General features: G+C 39.0%; 1 pseudogene; it reads right to left on the reverse strand.

Annotated features, from left to right (window-relative positions):
- Positions 1–19328: 19328 nt before the first annotated feature.
- LOC149251893 (putative cardiolipin-specific deacylase 1, mitochondrial) lies at positions 19329–20099 on the reverse strand (annotated as a pseudogene).
- Positions 20100–21325: the final 1226 nt, after the last annotated feature.

Consider the following 21325-nt stretch of genomic DNA (forward strand, 5'->3'; position numbering starts at 1 on the left):
GAGAAAAGCTACAAGTGGGTATGTGTTTAACCTATTTGGAGGTGCAGTCAGTTGGATAAGTAAGAAACAATATGTAGTGGCACTATCAACTATAGAGGTAGAATACATGTCAGCCACTCATGCAAGCAAGGAAGTAGTTTGGTTGCAGAGATTGTGTTCAAGTATGGGGTTAGTACAAGGAGCTATAAGGACAGACTGTGACAACCAAAGTGCAATTTTCTTGGGAAAGAACCCCACATATCATTCAAAGACAAAGCACATTGATGTTCAGTATCACTTTGTGAGGGATATGATAGAAGACAAAAAGGTGTTGCTGGTAAAGGTGGACACTTTGAAGAATATTGTAGATGCATTGACAAAATCTGTGAGCTCTAAGAAGTTCTCTTGGTGTAGAGAGACAATGGGCATTTCAAGGCTGGAAAAATGACTAAGCTCTCTTGTGGCCCCTTATGCAAAGAAAACAACAAGTGGGAGAATGTTGGGTTGTGTTATATTCTTTCCACGTAGTTAACAGGGGGTTTGAAGGGAACCCGTAACCCTACTTTATGGGGTCCGGGGCAGTGCCCCAGAAAATATTGGTTTTGGACCCTATGTTAGGTTGGGCGGACCCACCTATGGTTTTGTGCATGATTTTCGCACATGTTTTTTGGACGCGATGGTTTTTGTTCCATGGTATTGGACGCAATGGTTTTTGGTCCATGGTATTGGACATGATGTTTTTCGGTCCATGGTATTGGATGCTTCGGCATGTATAAATATGTATTGTAACATTGAAAGGAACATAATGAAAAATCAAGCTAGTAGTCCCGGTTTTGAGATCCAGGGGAAAATATCTGTGTATATGTGTTTTATGTGTTCTGCTATCGCATTATTTATTTTCTGTGTTTTAGAATTCATATGTAGGTAATTTCTGTATGGGTTTAAAACCTACACTTAGATAGCTGGTGGGTGAAGACAGTGTAACATTGGGACACCCTATTTCAGCTGTGATACTAGTTAAAATGTAACATTGGCATTGGTTGTGTAAAACTGAAGGTTCACTAGTTCATTGACTATTCAAATAACTAGTGGTTGAAAGTAGTGTGGCTTTGGGACACCCTGTTTTAGCTAGAGATTCAATTATTTCTTTGAAAGAACTCATCCTCAAGCACTGGAATCTAGCTCAAGGGTGATAGCTACAAGTTAAAGTGGTTGTATCTTGTTTATGGTTTGGTGGAGAGCCCAAGTCCCACTCTCACTGGTCAGATCTATCAACTTAAGAGAAGTGTTCCCTATGCCTTATGTGCCAATTAATGATGTATGAATTCTTATGGTGCATTTCAAAAGCCTATTTGAATATTATGCTCATGTTTGATGTGTTGGTTCAATGCTTACACTAGTATTGAGGGACATTGATCCCTGTGTGAATATATGAACGCACATAGCTTGATTATGCATCAATTAAAAATGGCTTGTCAATGTTGGGACCTAGAGTTTCTTGAATGATTGGGAAATGTTGGTTTCCTGCACGGTTCGGGATTGGTACGATTCCTCGTATTATCCTTAGCATAGATTCTATTTTAATGGATTATGGCATGTCTATACTCATGAATCTACTATATTGAGTATCGGATATTTTTCCAGTTGCCTGAGTGTCACGGGATGGGTAAGTCACTATAATATTTATTTTTTGTTGCATTGTATAAGGAAGGGATTAAATCCTTGTTTCTAATCTAAGATTGAGCTTAACCCAAATATCTTAACATGAAGGAAAGATGGCAAAATCCTTGTTGTAGTCTCTCTATGTTTAATGATTTGCATAACTGGCCTATATATTTGACCGGTGTTTATTTATAAGTGCATGAAGGACACCATCACTTATACAGGTAGCGTATATAAATATATGTATTGAAAATGTTGGGATGAGCCCTATGAAAAGCTCAGGAGGAATTGTGCTAATGCCAAATATACGTATATATTCGAAACTCAAGATGGATAGCTCGAAGAGCTCTGCAATTATATGCATAAACTCCCATGAATATAAATGGGGCTGATTTCAAGGCATTAAGGGGCTTGGACCTTGTCCATGTGCGTGGGCGTCGTATTCAAGCTATAAGGTGGAGGAGTTGAACCTTAATCAAGAGTATTGGTGTTGAAATTCCAAGACCCGGAGGGCAAAAAGGGATTTGAGCTTAAACATTGTGTGGCTAGGAGCCAAAACGAAGCGCAAGATAAGGAGAGACCTGGGCCATCGATGGGGAAGCTCTCATGACCATCGAATTACGTTGGAACCCTGAACCCCAGAGTTTTTGAGCAACACACACTATGGAATGCTCGGGTATAACTCCTAGGGTGATGTGGAATTGAACGCGTGGTGAAGTGATAAGAATTAGGCCACGTAGGTGGTGGGGCCTGCAGAATTCCACGTATGCCCAGAAGGTTTGACCTTAGTTGAAACAATGAGAGTGGCAAGAGTGATGTCTAGGGTGAGTTTTCTTGAGCTGGCCTGGCATGTGGGTGCATCTGTGGGGGTGAGTGTCTTGTTGCGTGAATGATTTCACTTTCCAGAAAAGAGAGATATTGAACTTATTGTAGAGTTGGCATTGCCAATGTAACCCAGAAGAGTGACCCCGGAGGCTCAATGGGGAGTAATTGAAAGTTGCTGGGATATAAATCTCGAGGTTATGTGGTTGTCGTGGGACAAAAGAGAGGAGACGTGTTGCCATTTGTGTGGTAAGTCAAAGGGGGAGGATGTTATATGGTCCACATATTCCTGGTAGTTCAAGCACAAGGCACCCCAAACCTTTTTGAAGGAGCACTGAGGTAGCCAAAGGGGCTTCAATCAATGAATCTTTGTCCTATCACGTGCATTTGCAATATATTAGACAATACTCTTAATTTGACTACATATGGAAAATACCCCTAAAAATCACATTATTTAACCCCCTACCAATAGGAACCCAATACACCTTCCCAATTTAAAAAACCCCTACTTCCACTAGATATTGCAAGTATCCATTTTTTCATTAACATTTTTTATACCCCTTTATATTTTTTCATTAACTTTGAACTCCATTTTTTATAACTTCCAATATAAAAACCCTTTACCCCTATATATCCCCCAATATATTATGTAATTTTTTCCTCAATATATATCCCCCAATATGAACCCACGTGGTATGGTATTGCTCCCCTAGTGGAGCCCTCGTGGAGGTAGCACACCCGAGGATTTACTCCCGAGGTGAGGTGGCACTCTGGGCCCATTTCAAAAGCCTTGCATACAATGGATATATTGTTGTGTGTATATACTTTGGGCCAAAAGGGGACTGGTGCACATAAATAATGACAACTGCTGGAAAAAATAGCAAGGACTGCATGGACGATCGACCGCTATGGTGGAGTTGCCAAGTGGGAATACTTGGCATTAACCGAGATAGCTATGTGGAAAATCATGCTGACGTGGTGCGATCTGATAGGCCAAAATTCAAATGTCCATAATTTCCAATCTGGAAGCTCAGTTGAGGCAAATTTATATATTGTTGAATTCGTCTCAATGAGACGAAAGTAAAGGTATCATTCATTTTGAGTTTTGAAGGAGTAAAAGAAAGTGAAAATTTTAAACCCCATTTCCATAACAAGACATTGGAGGTCAAATCATCATAGTAACTACTTGCTACTAACCTTAGTTAGGGTTGGGTTTAGTATGGGGTATGTTACATTAGGCCTCTCACCATGTGCACAAATAAATGGCATCTCAATGATTAATGCATCTAGGACTAATCTTTAGAGATGAACGAAGAGGATAAGGTGGTGGTGGTGACTAGGGTAGAGCACAATGCCATATGATTAACTCCCATTATATATAGACCACAATGGGGTCTAGAAATTCGATAATAAAAAGAACTTGAGCACAAACCAAGGCACATGAGCCTACTCTTCTCTTCCATCAATGTAATTCCAATTGATTTTCCAGATTTGGGTGGCATTGGGTTAAGAAGAAAACAATCTAAAGGGTCTGGATAAAGCAACTTTACTAGCTTTGTTATGGTTTATAAATATACAGGGGTAATCCCATTTGTGTTAGCTATGTTGTTGCCTTGACTATCCATTGTAATTGTGAACCCTCCTTCCATAGCTTCATGTCAATATTAGGTGCTTCCTTATCCATATAAACAACAATACATAGAACAATTAATACCATTGGCATTAGGGTGAACTTAAGGGTTTCTATTTATATAAATGAAAATAGAAATACATATGGAAATTATACAAGACTTTGACTATGTATGGAAAGAGGGAATGGCTAATTGAGGTTAGCTTGCATATTATCACAATCCAACAACATAGGAACCAATTGAAGGAGAGTTGTTTATTTAAAGTATGAAAGTAAGTGTGAGCCAATGATTGTAACCATAGAGAAGATAGAGGGATGATACGGTTCCTATCAATTTATCAAATTTGGATATTTATATTATAGCACAATTTCAAGCTATTTGCTTAGCAGTAATACATGTCTCCCTACTAGAGGATTTATGTTCTTATTTTTTACATTGATTGGATAAGAATTGATGTAGATTTTAACCTTGTACAGAAATTACCTGCATACGAATTCTAAAACACAGAAGATAAACAATAGCGAGAGCATAACACATAACACAAATATACACAGAGATTTTCCCCTGGATCCCAAAACTAGCACTACCAGATTGATTTTTCATTATATTCCTTTCAATGTTACAATACATATATATACATGCTGAAGCATCCAATACCATGGACCAAAAAGCATCGTGCCCAAAACCATGTGCGAAAACCATGCACAAAACCATAGGTAGGTCCGCCCAGCTAATATAGGATCAAAAAAAAATTTCCCGGGGTGCTACCCTGAACCCCATAGAGGGGGGCTAATTGCTCCCCTCAAACCCCCTGTGACCCCCCCACTATGCAGTCTGCGCAACGAAAAGGGGGCCCCGCCCCTCGGGAAGCTAGTCATGGAAAGAATATAACACAACCCAACATTCTCCCACTTGTTGTTTTATTTCCACTAGGGGCCACAGGAGAGCCTAGTTATTTATCCAGCCCTGCAATGCCCATTGATTCTCTACCCCAAGAGAACTTCTCAGAGCTCACAGATTTTGTCAATGCATCTGCAGTATTCTTCCAAGTGTCCACCTTTACCAGTAACACCTTTTTGTCTTCTATCATATCCCTCACAAAATGATACTGAACATCAATAAGCTTTGTCTTTGAATGGTAGGCATGGTTTTTTGCCAAGAAAATTGCACTTTGGTTGTCACATTCTATCCTTAAAGATCCCTATAGTAACCCCATACTTGAACACAATCTCTGCAACCAAACTGCTTCCTTGCTTGCATGAGTGGCTGCCATGTATTCTGCCTCTGTAGTTGATAGTGCCACTACAAATTGATTCTTACTTATCCAATTGACTGCACCTCCAAATAGGTTAAACACAGACCCACTTGTAGATCTTCTTTGATCCATATCTCTAGCCCAGTCTACATCAACAAAGCCATGAATATCCAAAACCCTATCCAATCGTGGTCTTCCTTGATAGCACAAACCATAATCACTAGTGCCACGCAAATACCTGAAAACTCGCTTCACTGTTGTCCAATGCCCCTTCCTTGGTTTTGACATAAACCTGCTTAATACTCCCACTGCATGTGTAATGTCTGGTCTAGTATAGACAATCGCATACATCAAGCTATCTACTGCACTTGCACATGGAACACAGGACGTGTCCTCTTCCTCTTCTTGTGTCTTGGGACACTGTTCAATAGATAACTTTACACCTATAGGAATAGGAACCTCTACCAATTTGCTATCCTGCATATTAAACCTCTGCAGTATTGTCTCAACATACTTCCTCTGGTTTAACCAAAGCTTCCTCTTTGCCTAATCTCTTTTAATTTCCATTCCCAAAATATAGTTTGCAGCACCAAGATCTTTCATGTCGAATTTGGAGGACAATTGGGTCTTCAAATCCTCGATAATTTCTTTTTCATTTCCAACTAGCAACATATCATCCACATACAAGACTAGATAAATAACACAGGCACCAATTAATTTAAAATCCACATAGTGATCTGATTTGCTTCTGGTGAAGCCAAGTCCCTGTATAAATGTATCAAATTTCTAATACCGCATCCTTGGTGACTGTTTTAACCCATACACAGACTTTTTTAACTTGCATACTAGTTCTTTCTTAGATCTCCTCCTCCGGATCCCCGTTGTAGTGCCCCGCTCTAGTTGACTGGCAATGATATGTCATTACCATTTATTTAGCCCTAAGGCCCACACTTTATTCTTTGAGGACCTCAGGTTGAGGATCCGGACATATGACTCTATTATTAGTGGTTGTGATGTTTATGTATGTTCTCCGTTGATATTATGATGAAGATAGCATTAATGGTTATGTATGTATCTATTGGTATTATGATGATTGTAGCATTTATGGATATGTATGCTCTCTACTGATATCATGATGATAATAGCTTTGATGGATAGGTATGTTTCCATTGATGTTATGATGATGATAGCCATGATGAATGTGCCCCCATGTTACCTACTTGCATTAGTTCTGGTTCACAATGAGCAATGATGCGAATGACTAGGTGATGTTAATGATGCTATTATGACAATGACTAACACTAAGAAACCTTGTTACTGATGATTATTAAGTATGGCAGGAAACCAGCAGAGGCACTCGCATATGAAGAGTTGGTGACACCTGGTTTGATGAAAATCTATATTATTTTATCTTTGAAATTCTAAGTCGATTTTGAAACCTGCTATATATGTTTATCTATATTCTGATGATATGTTAATGGTTGCAGGCACAGATTAGTTGCTTGGCCGAATGACTCACATATGGGTGATGGGGTTGTACAAGTGGATGGAACTACGTGGGAGGGGTGGGACAATGTCCCTGACCTCACCCACTAGCACTCCCGCTGTGACTTGGGCTGGAAAGGTTGAAACACCTTCGCCTTGAAGATCACGATCCCATGAGGGAAGGTCCCAAAGTTGGGTCACTCATGAGGATTTTACTGGGGGGCGCGCATCAAGGCAGATTCCTTGATCCCCGACACCATTAGTCTCACTATAGTAGACAACATAAGAGATGATAGTGGTCTATGTCGTTGCACCTATACTTCCCCTCGTAGTCACTGAATGCTTGAAGGGAAAGTGGTGTGGCACCCTTGGAACTTCAAGAGGATTTCTTGAAGGGCATGACCAACTTGGCACCCTTGGCATCACAAATAAACTATTAGGCGTGGCACCCTTGGAATCATTAAAAATAAATTAATTGATAAATATAATCAAGAAATGAAAACTAGGTAAATTTACATCAAGAGTAAATGATGTTAGAAACCGAGGTAATTAAACCAAAAATAAAACTTGGGTTAAGAGGATCATAGGAAGAAATAAAACAGGTTACCTTAAAAACTCTACCTTTCCCATGTTGGAAAATATTAGGTAGATTATGTAGTTTAATTGGGTAAAAGGGGAAAGAGGGACATAATTGTAATGATAAAGATTAATCCTAAAATAGTTAAACCTAATTAAGAGAAAAGGATGGTGAATTAAAATAACACTAATAAATTAAATTTTAGATAAATGTAGGGAACCTCCATGTGGCAACAACCAACATAAGAATATCCATCTAAGAGATAACTTGAGTTAAATTAGGGAGTAGATAGGGGATCAAATATTGACTCATTAATTAACCTTAGTAATGAACACAAATTAAGGAGTAACAAGGGGGATCAAGAGGAAACTAGGAGAAGAAATAGGAATCTTGTTGAGGTGAGGAAAATATTAGTTTTAAATTAAAATTTAAGTAAATAATTTTGGAGACCCTTGATGAGAGAGTGACACATGGGTGGGTGAATAATCAAACAATGGAATTATAAACAAAATAATTAATTATGCATGACATGCCAAGTGTCACCTATGAGGACTCCTATAAAAGAATGAGCAAGCTATGGGAGAAGGGACTTTTGGGAACCCTATTGTTGGATGGATGAGACTATTTCAGAGCAGTGATTACGAAACTATAGTGAGTTTGGTGAGGTAGAGGATTTTAGAGAGGGGACTCTTGAGTCAAGGAGTGCTCTCCCCTACTAGCTATTGCGTTTCTCCATTGTACAACCCCATTACAGCTGGGGGGTCCACGGGGAAGAAGAGTACCCAAGGAGTAGGCTAGGAGGTTAACTGGTGGGTCATCACATTCAGATCAAGTACGTCATCATTCACACTCGGAGGTGACCGACAACAAGGGAAGACAAGTAACGGCAAATCAAGTGGAGTCTCGTCTTCTGGTGAACGATACATATGTTTTGCAATAGTATTTTGTATGATTTATTTATGGCCTTAGTTAAATATATGTAAATTTTATGATATGTCCAGTGAAATGAAATTTAGGGATGTGTTAGATAGTGCTGGATAAATTTGAATTCCCTATGTTTTTCTCTTCTGGTTGTATTTTATTGTGATTTCTTTTTAAGTAGAAAAATAAAATATGGTATAGAACTGGTCCTTACACTTGGTATCAGAGCCATGTTGAACCCTTGAGACCTATGGGCCCATGCATGCATGACTAATTTTGCTTAATATCTACTACATTTATAATGTTGCAATTGTTGTTCCAAACATAAGCAATGATGATTTTTGTTGAGTGCTAATGGCGTCTCTAAATTGAGATAATCAGGGTTTAGAGGAATTTATGAAATTCCTTTGTTATTTTCACTGAGTGCATTGTATACCGAAGCACAACTCTCAACACCCCATTCCGTTGAAAGATTATATGCATCCTTCATACTTGTTTGGCGTATCTAGAATGCAAATATTGCATTTAATAATGTTTGACAATGATCTTCAAACTTTTCATTTAACTTAAATTGCCTGAAATTTCCCCACAAAAATAGAGCTACCAATATTATATTGTTATTTCTTTTTCCAGTTTTCCAAATATATATATATATATATATATATATATATATATACACACACAATCTTCATGTCACTGTATGAGATAACTTTGAATTGAAGCGTAGGCTACAATAAATAATGAATAAAACGTTTAAACAAGTGGAATAAAACAAATTTGCAAGCTTATGCGTGTCAATTCAAGAAATATTCTTTCTCGTTTGGAGACCCTTTCATACATAAAATCATTAACTGCATGCGGCCTTGTCATTTATCAAACGAAATTATATTCTGGAATTTCTAAATGTGAAGTTCAAGGAACAAGAAGTAAAACATATTCTGGAAATTCAACTGTGAAACAAGAAAGAACATGCTTGAACTTGGCAAAAGGCCGAATAAAATAAAATTTGCAGCGGAAGATGAGAAATAACAGGACAAATAAATATGGAAACAACATCCTCCATCCCATTCAAAAAGACAAACCGCTCCCAAACTCGACTCCATCTCCTAAAGATAAAACTGAAGCTCCTCACGCTTACATTTGAAGCCAAATAAATTGCAATACAGCTCCAACCTCTAATCTTTCAGATTCAAACACGGGCCCAAACATTATAATACTTCCGATGGACAACTGAGGATTAGGCATAAAGAGAATTATGGTTTTGAGTAACTGAGCAAAACTGTAATGTATCCATTATAGGTGGAATAATAATGGTGGTTACCTTGATTTCAGGCTAGCCCACATTGGCCTTTATCAGAAATAGTCCGAGTGGTAAAAACAACAAGCTTAGTGGTAAGTATACAAATATGTTTTCTGTTTACATCATCTCTCAATTCGCCATCATAAGAAATATTGAATCAGCAAGACTGAGAATCGTAGATAATTTAGCCACAGAGAGCGCCACGAAAGACAACCGCTGGGGAGATGAATGGGTAAAATAGTAGCAAAACACTCATTACTAGCCATTTCCTCAAAATTTGAGGACAAAGGTTCCATGGATGATGCTTTACTCTGTTCAAAGAGACAGGTGATAATGGCAGCCCTGACTTTTGCATTATGTTTAGCAAGCAAGCCCTCATATACTGTTGACGCAGCAAAAGACAATGACGGGGATTCAACAAAGCAAGATACTAATTCTAGCATTGTTTTTGATATCCCAAAGCAATCTCTGCCCAATAAAAGCATTCTTTCTAGCCTTTTAAACACACAATCATGGTACCAGTTCCAAGGAGAGGGATTCTCTTTGCGTGTTCCCCCAGATTTTGATGATCTTGTTAGGATTCCAAGAAACTCTCCTAGGTTGTAGCTCGGAGATGCCTGGTAACATATAAATTCAACTATTGTTGCATTGGATGAATGGAAGGAATGATGCTTGTCCAAGACAGATAACCACTTCTACTTTGTTTCACTCCAAACATGCGTGAACACCCCCAGACTACAAGGCTTTAGACCACCAACTACTCACAGTTTAGAGATTGGGTGAATATGGAGAATACTGACCACACTAGCAGATGCACAAGACCATGTGATGACTGGTTGCAACCAGTAAGAAAGTCTACAAATCTAATCTACTAATGCAAGGATAGGATGACAGCTCTCCTGCATTTGATAGAAAGAAACCTGGACCACCTGTTCAATGATGCATACAAGACTCTAACACAGAGATAGGATGACATATATCTAATGCTAAACATCAAGAGCTCAAGAACACAGCATATCAGGCACAACTTGGAACAGAAATAAATGGAAAGTGGGCAGTTAATAGCAAAAGAAGCTTGTATTAGCTGAAAATGAAGATGAGACGCTGCAAGTGACAAAATATCTAAAGTCTCCAGAAGTTGAACTTTACATCAAATGCCAACCTATAAACCCTGATTACATACTGTTTCTGGGTATTTATAGGTTTCATTTCAAGGGCACTTGACCATTTTAGGTATGGAGGGATCATAATCGACCACCAACCGCATTTAACTGCCTAATGGAGTCTCTGACTATGTTTTCTTGCTTCAGTGGATGAATCCGATCCTTTCAGGTGCTGTGCTATCCTCTTAGGCAGTTGGAGTGTTCGTACCAGTGAAGCTCCATAACTGATAAATTCGGTTGCAGGGTCGTGCTTTGTCCTTTTCTCTGATGGCCATCCTGTTTGTTTAATATGGTTGTTGGAATTCTGACAGGGACTGGTAATGGCAAGTAGGTCATTTTCATTCCTCGGACAAACGGAATGGTGGAGGACGTGGAATGCATGGGCGAGTGGACGAGTTGGGTGAGCAGAAACGATGGTCGTCAGATCGAGGAAATGGGTGGTGGAGATGGCTCGACGGAGGCTATCGGCCAAGGTGAGAGCGGGGTGAATGAGGGCTGTTGGATCTCGGGCGGACGAATCGGACGGCGATCGGGTGGTGGAGTTGCGCAGGTTTTAACGAGCGAGGGCAGATTGGACAGGCGGTTTTGGTATTAATCGCACTGTTTTTGGGTGTAAAGCGATAAAAGGACAAGGGTGTGTGATGCCACTTAGCGGTCGACACGTAACAGCGGATGAGAGAGAAAAACCACTCTCATTGTGCGCTAACGTTCAGGTGAGTTGCGGGCACGAGGAGAGCGAATGCCATCAGATCTCGGCGAAGATGATCTGACGGTCGGGAACAGTGGAGCAAGTTACTTTATCGAGGGTGACAGGAGTTTTTAGATTCGGCAGGGAAGATCAACGACGGAGATAACAGGCAATGAGTTATAAAGGCGCAAAGTCATATAGTTAAGTTTTTATGGTGGGTTTAGGCTTTGCACTCGGGGCTTAAAGGCATAGGGGCTACTTTGCTGAGTTTACGAGGAAAATAGGGTAACGGAGGTGGCGGAGAATAAGTGGGGTGAAGGAAAAAAGGAAAAGGTGACCATTGTGAGTTCCTTTGAAGATGCCACCAAATGAAACAAGCCCTTTCCGACCTTTAGCGAATCAGTGTTGCATAGCAGAGCTAACAGATCTCACGGAGCCCGAGATTTATTCCAATATCTTCTCTTAGCACCACCCTCCTTTCGCCAATTTTACAGCGTGTGGTTTCCGGGTTTCCTCGAATTGACACGTATAACCATTATTTCAACTATGGACCTTACGTGTCTATCATCAAGTAGGATGCTTGAAATCTCCATGCATTCATTCAGTGCTTGCATCAATCTTGAACATATTTCAATGTTGGGCTCCTTATGTGATGCCTCAACCAATGAAGGTAATATATAATCTAACAATTGTTTAATATATGTTTCATCCTGGCCCTTTGCCTATCTTTCTCCACAGCCAATTGGGCAGACTGTAGTAGTGCTGGCATGGCTGAGGCTACAAAAAAAAAGAAAATTTCTTCATGAAAGTAAAATTTCAGAAGTGGAACTAATGTAGATGCAACCTGTTCAATTCATGGATAGAAACCCTCTTTGAGTTCATCTGCATAGCAACAGAGCATACTGCAAGTAGTAGCTTGCTCTTCTAATACAACTGTGTTGGCGCCAAATATTTTATCATCTATTGTAATAATATTGACACTTTCATCACTTGAACCATCAATAATGTCATCTAAGTCTGCAGTAGCAATCGATACATCTTAATCTATGTCTTCTATTCAAGTATTGTTTTTATAGATGCATCTTAATTTCATATTTGTTTTATTAATCATCGTTTTAAATTAAAATATCTTGGTGCATTCTTCTCAGGCCTATAAACTGTTGTCTTTGTGAGTGCAAGATATACTGGGTGGAGTTTTTTATTGAAAATCTAGGACTTTTGTAGATATTCAGGTCAAAACTTTGACTGAAATTTAATTGACAAATTAGCAAGGCGAACCTCCGTATAAGTAGACCATTGGAAAGGGGGCAAGGGTTCATCTTCTCGTTGATTATTTTGATTTGGGTTTTGTGAGCTCTCACACTTGGCTGTCGTCATTTATTCTTGGAGTAATAAATTTGCCCATTTAAGCCTTGGAGTTGTGGGATGCTGGTTCTAACATTCTCGTGGAGGATGAATATTGAAAAGTAGAAAATTGAAACAAGGGAATTTACTACCCCAGTAGGCACTTATCTCCATCTAGATTATATCTATTGTTAGCATGGAGGACTCGTAGACTTGATCTTATTAGGGTTGGCAGAGAGTGCCCGATAGTGTGGATATGAATCTTTGCTTGTGGATAGACTGAGTTGTGATTATTCTGCTTTGGTTTCACTAGACCTAACAAGGTTCATTGGCTTAGCTTAGCCTTTTCCTTGATCTATTTGGGGCTAGTAAGGGTTTTAAGATCACTGTTGCATATTGGATTGTGTTCTTTGCATATGCTTTTACTTGTAGAATGGGTTTTGAGAGAATGTCTTTCTCACATTGGTTCTCAGCTCGTGGGTGGCTCTGTTCAATGAAGAGCATGTGTCTATGTGGTGAAATCTTCTTTATGAAATTGAGTTTGTAGTGCCCCGCTCTAGCTTATTTAGCCCTAAGGCCCACACTTTATTCTTTGAGGACCTCAGGTTGAGGATCTGGACATATGACTCTATTATTAGCGGTTGTGATATTAGTGGTTGTGATGTTTATGTATGTTCTCCATTGATATTATGATTATGATAGCATGAATGGTTATGTATCGTATCTATCAGTATTCTGATGATTGCAACATTAAATAGTGAATTTGGTCTCTATTTGAATTTATGATGAGGGTAGTAAAGAATATGTATGCGCTCTACTAAAAGCATAATGATGATAAATTGATGGATAGGTATATTTCTACGATGTTACGATGTTGATAGCTTAATGAATATGTATGTTTCCATTGATGATTATTGATGATAGCCATGAGGGATGTGTCCCCTATGTTACCTACTTCCTTTAGTTCAGACTTACAATGGACAATGATGTGAATGACCAGGAATTGTTAATGATGCTATTATGATAATGACTAACATTGAGAAACCTTGTTACTGATGATTATTGAGTATGGCAGGAAACCATCAGAGGCACTCGCATATGACATGTCGATGACACCTGGTTTGATGAAAATTCATATTATTTTATCTTTTAAAGTCTAAGTCGATCTTGAAATCTGCCATATATGTTTAACTATATTCTGATGATATGTTAATGGTTGCAGGCACAGATTAGTTGCTTGACCGAATGACCCACATATGGGTGATGGGGTTGTACAAGTGGATGGAACTACATGGGAGGAGTGGGACAGAGTCCCTGATCTCACCCACTATCACTCCCGCCGTGACTTGGGCTGGAAGGGTTGAAACACCTTCGCCTTGAAGATCATGATGCCATGAGGGCAGGTCCCAAAGTTGGGTCGCTCATGAGGAGTTTACTGGGGGGCGTGCATCAAGGCGGATTCCTTGATCCTTGACACCATTAGTCTCACTATAGCAGGCAACATAAGAGATGATAGTGGTCTATGACGTTGCACTATATTTTCCCCTCTTAGTCACTGGATGCTTGAAGGGCAAGTGGTGTGGCACCCTTGGAACTTCAGGGGAAATTCTTGAAGGGCACGACCAACTTGGCACCCTTGGCATCACAATTAAACTATTAGGTGTGGCACCCTTGGAACTTCTAGGGAAGTTCTTGAAGGGCACAACCAAGCTTGGCACCCTTGGAATCAGTAAAAATAAATAATAATAAATAAATATAAGTAAGGAATGAAAACTAGGTAAAGTTACATCAAGGGTAAATGATGATTAGAAACCAAGGTAATTAAATCAAAAATAAAACTTGGAATAAGGAGGATCATAGGAAGAAATAAAATAGAGTACCTTAAAAACTCTACCCTTCCCATGTTGGAAAATACTAAGAAGATTATGTGGTTTAATTAGGTAAAAAGGGGAAAGAGGGACATAATTGTAAGGATAAAGATTAATCCTAAACTAATTAAACCTAATTAAGAAAAGAGGAAGGTGAATTAAAATAAGAATAATAAATTAAATTTAGAGAAATGTAAAGAACCTCCATGTGGCAACAAACAACATAAGAATATCCATCTAAGAGATAACCTGAGTTAAATTAGGGAGTAAATAGGGGATCAAATCTTGACTCATTAATTGACTTTAAGTAATGAACACAAATTAAGGAATAAAAGGGGGAATAAAGAGACAACTAGGAGAAGAAATAGGAATCTTGTTGAGGTGAGGAAAATATTGGTTTTAAATAAAAATTTAAGTAAATAATTTTGGGAGACCCTTGATGTGAGAATGACACATGGGTGGGTGAATAATCAAGCTATTGAATTATAAAAAAAATAATTAATTATGCATGACATGACAAGTGTCACCTATGAGGACTCCTATAAAAGAAGGGGCAAGCCATGGGAGAAGGGACTTTTGGTAACCCTATTGTTGGATGGATGAGATGATGTCAAAGCAGTGATTACGATCCTATAGTGAGTTTGGTGAGGTATAGGATTTTAGAGAGGGGACTCTTGAGCCAAGGAGTGCTCTCCTCTACCAGCTATTGAAATTATCCATTGTACAACCCCATTGCAGCTTGGGGGTCCGCGGGGAAGAAGAGTACCCAAGGAGTAGGCTGGGAGGTTAACCGGTGGGTCATCGCATTCGGATCAAGTACATCGCCATTCATTCACGGAGGTGACCGACAGCAAGGGAATAATAGCAATAGCAAAGCGAACGGAGTCTCATCTTCTGGTGAACGGTACATATGTGTTGCAATACTATTTGGTCTTAGTTAAATGTATGTAAATGTTATGATATGTTTCTTGAAATGAATTCCTAATGTGTTTCTCTTCTAGTTGCTTTTTGCTGTGATTTAAAAAAAAAAAAAAGATATGTACATAGTCTGGATGTGGTCCTTACACTTGGTATCAGAGCACAAGTTGAACCCTTGAGGCCTATGGGCCCATGCATGCATGACTAGTTTTGTTTGCTATATGTGGGTATTTTTCTAAAATCAAATTACTCAAGTTTCAAAAAAAAAAAAAGAAGAAGAAAAGAAAGAACAGTTTCTTTCCAGCTGGCCATTCGATTATATCCGAACGACACATAATATTCAATCTCCAGGATTTGTCAATTATAAAATTTGATACCACCTTTCCTTTTTACAGAGGCTTTCCATAGCTCTAGAAAATTGCAGATTAATTGTTGTACATCTGTCTATTCAACCAACTTGCCAATTATAAAATTTTGTATTGATACGACTTTCCTTTTTACTCTAGCTTTTCCATAGACCTCGAAAATTGAAGACTAATGGCTTTTCTAAAGGACTGGCTGCCAAGCAAACGCCGGACATTATGATTACGTGTAACCTCAATAATTTCAATGAGTGACTAAACTCTGTCATTGTCCTAGTTACCTATATTTACAGCAAAGCACGCAACATGCTTGGTAAGTATCCTTCGGTGCAATTTTGGTGGCATGCGCAAAATTGCTGATTCTCATTTACAGTATGAAACCAACGTAAAGGATATGGTGTACACCCATTGCCCTGTTTCATATTAACTGTTGAGTCGACATAAGAGGTGGAATTAGAATATAATTCAAAGTCGACGCGAATAATCTGTGTGGTCTTTTCTCAATGAATAAGGAGCATGGAATATGCGGGACCATTCGTTCCGAGGTTGCGACAGGTCCTGCCAAATCCCTTGTCGGTAACCCATGGTTACGCTGTAGTGGTTTTGTAAGAACTCGTTAATCTCCAGCCTGGTCCTCTTAAACGGGTCTCTAAAAAAAAATCTGAAATTGAGAGGATACACTGATTGTGACTGTATACTGTGAGTATATACTGTGCATTTCGTAAATAGTCCGAAATCGTAAAATAACATTGGGGCAGAGGCCTATATATTTCCACTTGTGCTGCTGGTTAGCAGTGTAGTGCAGATAAGCTGTTGTTGACATGGCTTGTTTAAGATTGCAGGGCTGCTGCTTTTTCGTTCTGGTTTTTGCTTTTGGGTACTAAATTGAGCTATTTTACATGAATCCCAGGGATGTAAACCGTTGAATAAATTCTTATAATTAGAACTTCCATACAAGCATACTTTCAACTTATGGACTGATCCAAGCACTAAAACTGACTGTTGTGTTCGTACTGAAGTGTTCATAGGCATGGTCATAGCAAACTCTCCTGCCTGATGACATGTGTATTGTTTTATAGTTTGAAATCTCAACAAAGAATTCTCATTCCTTACTTGTAGTTCGAGGAGATTCTTAAATTGCAGAAGATTATTGCAGTTTTTAGCCCTTCCCCATCAATCGTGTGCAGTTTTTCCCCTGAGGAAGAGATCAACCTTGACGCAGCAGCAGCTTTATTAGTTTTAAGAACACTCCCATTTCACCTTAGATAAGTGATACAATCTAATGAATAAAGCCCTTTATATGAAACAGAATCAAGACTTTAATAATCCGGGAAGATTTCTATTCTCTTAATTAGAATCCGTCTGCAAGGATCCATTTTTCCAATCTCAATGAGTCACAAGATGAACAGCTTTATCCAGCGGCTAAATTTAGTCAAGCGGCAAGAATCCGAGCAGCAGCAGCAGATCGAATCCCTTCTCCGGCACCTCGTCCAAGATAAGTCGACAGATTATGACTTATGGCGGCCGCAGCAGCAGGAGGCAGCAATAACAGGCAGCAGTCAGCCATCATCAAGTCTATTTCTTGAGGTCGCAGAACCATCAGCTCGCGGTCATATGACGTGTCATGACCCCGAACCGGACCTCATCCTGCCATCTCCTTCTTCGATTCTTGACTCCAACGCAGTAGCTAGGCCTGCTCATCTGCCGGAGCCACCAGAATCCGACCTTGAGGTGATGTTGAAAAACTTGCCCGAGAGAGGCAAGCTGTTACCGGCCGTCATGAAGGCAGGACCACTTTTAAAAACCTTGCTCATGGCAGGTCCACTGCCTAAGTGGATACACCCACCCAATAGCCTGGAGAACACGCCGATCCCAAAAATATCTCTACCCATCGCTCCCATGGTCCCTTATCTGCCCAACCCACAAAGCCCCACTACTTCTCTGGATCCTCTGCAAGTGAACCCTCTTGTGTCCTCTTCTCGTCATAGCCTCAGCCCACCCACAAGAATTAAAGAACCCCATTCACTTCCCTGCAATCTAGCTCAGCAGGTGCAACGAGTTCCTCCAAAGTGTTGCGCATCATAAATTTGAGCTCACAGGACTCGGCCATCACAGCATGTGCTCCTTTAAAGTTTGCCAACATATATATCGCTACCACAGGTCGGGTTCTGCCAGCTAAATTCGTTCACACCTGGAGATACAGTATGCGCCCAAGTTTATGTTTTAACTATTCCAATGCAATATCACACCAACTCGGTATACGCTCCCTTCAATCTGCGCTGATATGGTGTCAAACATCGATTTTCCCAAATGGCTATTTTCAAAACATAACACTATGGATAGTCACCAGATCTGGTTGTCCAATATCGAATCAACCATTTAACTCGATATGCCACAATAATTTGGCGTTTTCTATGCTTCAATGCGAAACTGCCGGAGTTGCTAATCGCAAAACTAGTGAATATCCAATCTCATCTGTTACCACAGATCTGTTGTGTTCTCAACTGCAGTTGGAATCGCCTTATTAATATTACAACTGACAATTGACAATATCCAGAACTTTGATGCGAGATTTTAGGAATCGGCAATTTCCATAATTCGGTGTTGTCCCTAATAATCCGCGCAGTCTATTCTAAGTTGTTCTCTGTGGGAAGAGATTTCACTCACAAAATTTAACACGTACAATTTGTCTTCAGCTGATTTAGCAGAATGTTCTGCAGCATTTTCACAATCTTCTGTAGCTTTTGCAGGACCTGGTCCTGCTGATACTTTAACCATAGCAGGGCGCAAAAGCTTGTCGCCAAGAATAAATCCTCTCCTGAATTCTTCAATAATTATGCCTTCTTCAAATAATGTAGAATCCTCACGCATAATTGCTTCGTGTAGCATGGGATCAAATGGTTTTCCAACAGTATTGACCACATTAACATTAAATCCTTTCATGATTTCTACGAACTGTTTATAAATACACATGTAACCATTGTGCCCAATATTTCTATTTGTTCTTTAAATAAGAGGCAGTGCCCAGATTCAATTTTCTTGGAACAACTCCGAATTCAGATTCTTTGAGGACTCTGCATCACAGTTCATATAAACCCCTTAAAATTTGTTCTTAGATCAGTAGATACAAACATAAACAAGGCAGCAGTTATATAATTGATGACTGGTGTCTGTAAATGTTGCATCTTATGTTTCATCCAGAGAAGCTAGGTGCATAGTCTGGATATGGTAAAATGATCAGTTAACTCTACAACCTTCGTTGTCCATATCTTTCTACCTTGGGAAAAATATACAACATCAGATGCATATCAAGCCTGGAGTGAGATGTGTCTGTGCTATAACTTCAAGCCATTTCAATATTGTGGTAGATATGTAAAGAATTCGCTCTCATGATAGCCAAAGTCAACTCCAAGGTGGATTTCATAAACAATAGTGGAAAAAGAAGAAGAATAAATGACATCTATACATACTTGAATGAAGTATTTTAGGATAAAATTAGGAACTGTGGTGATTGGGGATTTGTATACAGTGAGTCTGGTCAAAGTCCTCAAAATAGCAGGAGACTGTGGAAGCAGAAGATCTAAAATCTTGGACATATTGGCACGTTTAAGCAGCTCTATGTTGTCTTCCAGCTGCCTACAGATAGCTGAGCTTGCAATCGCCACCTTATCCACAGCCTCGGGGTAGAGATAGGCCAAAGTGTAAGCCACAAAACCACCATAATTGGTCCCAACCACACTGATTTTGTTCACACCGAATCTCTTCAGCATTTTCATGAGAGATTCTGCCTGAAAAATAAAATCTCTGATCTCTCAGAGCTTTTGGTTGTTGAACCTCCGAAGAAAACCAGGTCTGGAACATAGACATTGAAGCTCTGTGTAAAAGGCTTTATCTGTGGGTACAATTGCCTCATTGCATTGGTCCCAAAGCCATGTATGAGAATGACATTTTGCTTGTTGGCATCCCACTTCTTTGGAGTCCAACAGTGCATGGTTGTTTTATCATCCACGTCCAAGAGCTTGGATTCCAGACCTGCATAAACAAAGGCCTTCTGTAGCATTCTATCATAGAATGATACTAGACTGAAACAGTGGCTTGCCATAGCCAAATTCCCCAAAGGCTATGCGGGTGCTTGTGAATAAACTGTAGATGATATACAGAGTTGTATCCTCAATAATCCAATTGAAGATTGTCAATCCCAGCTGTTGTCTAATAGAAATGAAATCCTTGATAGCTCATAATTTTTACATATGTGTGTTACACCGTTCTAATTTGAATCTGGAAAAGAGTCCTAGGATGTTTTAATATTGGGACAGTTATTTCTGCATTAGCTTCAGTTTTTTCTAGATGTTGAAAGCCTTGGAACACATGACAAATTCCTTCAGAATCCAAATTTGTTGACATGCAGCAAGCATTCTGTGCTCAAGTCTGATTTTTGTTTTGAGAAGCTTCCCAATCTATCAACTTTCATCCTCATGAAGCTTCAGGTTTACCTCAATTCTTTTCTCTAAATTGTTGTTTCCTCACTCATTCTCACAACAATAATTGTTTAGTTGTCTTTGAATATTTACATGTTCTTAAATTAGATGGTCAGTTAAGCTTTCTTTTGGCATATTGGTTTGCAGTATAGGCATCATTTTGGCTCTTATTAGGGTAGATTTTCTTCAGTTTACCTGAAATTTTGTTAAAAATGTGGAATATCATAATTTACAGTTGTTAACTTCACACATTTCAGTGTTTCAATTTTTTTTTTTCAACACACTGAATCCATGTTTATATTCAAAAATAAAATTTAAATTATAGAACATTGCAATCTCATAAAAAAAAATCTTATTGCCAAATTCCTCCCCTTAAAAAAGAAGCAGCTAGTTAAGCTACAGCTTTTGGTTTTTTTTTCCATTCTATTTCACAGGTGTTTATTGTACACCCATGCTACCAGGAGTTGTACCTAGTTCAACTTTGAAGTTATCTTGATTCTCTTTAATTTTATCATGGGAATACCCAGGAGAGCTTTGTGTTTCCAAATAATAATTTCATGTTTGACTGTGGGAATTCTCTGTATATTGCTTGATGGGAACGAAGGGAATAATATCTTTTAAAATTAGAATAGTTATGTAAATTTTATCCATGCCAAATTACTAAAAATGAACTCGATGCCTTCTTTCTTAAACGAGAAAGGGATCATATATGGGATCATATCTGCCATAGTAATTTATTTTTATGATATACCCAATTTTAGTTGTAAATGTTCAACAAAATTTTATATTAATAATTAATTTTTAAAAACATGTCAAATTAAGAATTTTATATATATAGTATAGTCTTCGGTGCATTAGCTACATATGCGCTT

This window comes from Pinus tabuliformis, chromosome 7 (assembly GCF_031772625.1).
Source record: "Pinus tabuliformis cultivar Carrire ecotype Pingquan chromosome 7, CPIR1, whole genome shotgun sequence".
NCBI classification, from domain to species: Eukaryota; Viridiplantae; Streptophyta; class Pinopsida; order Pinales; family Pinaceae; genus Pinus; species Pinus tabuliformis.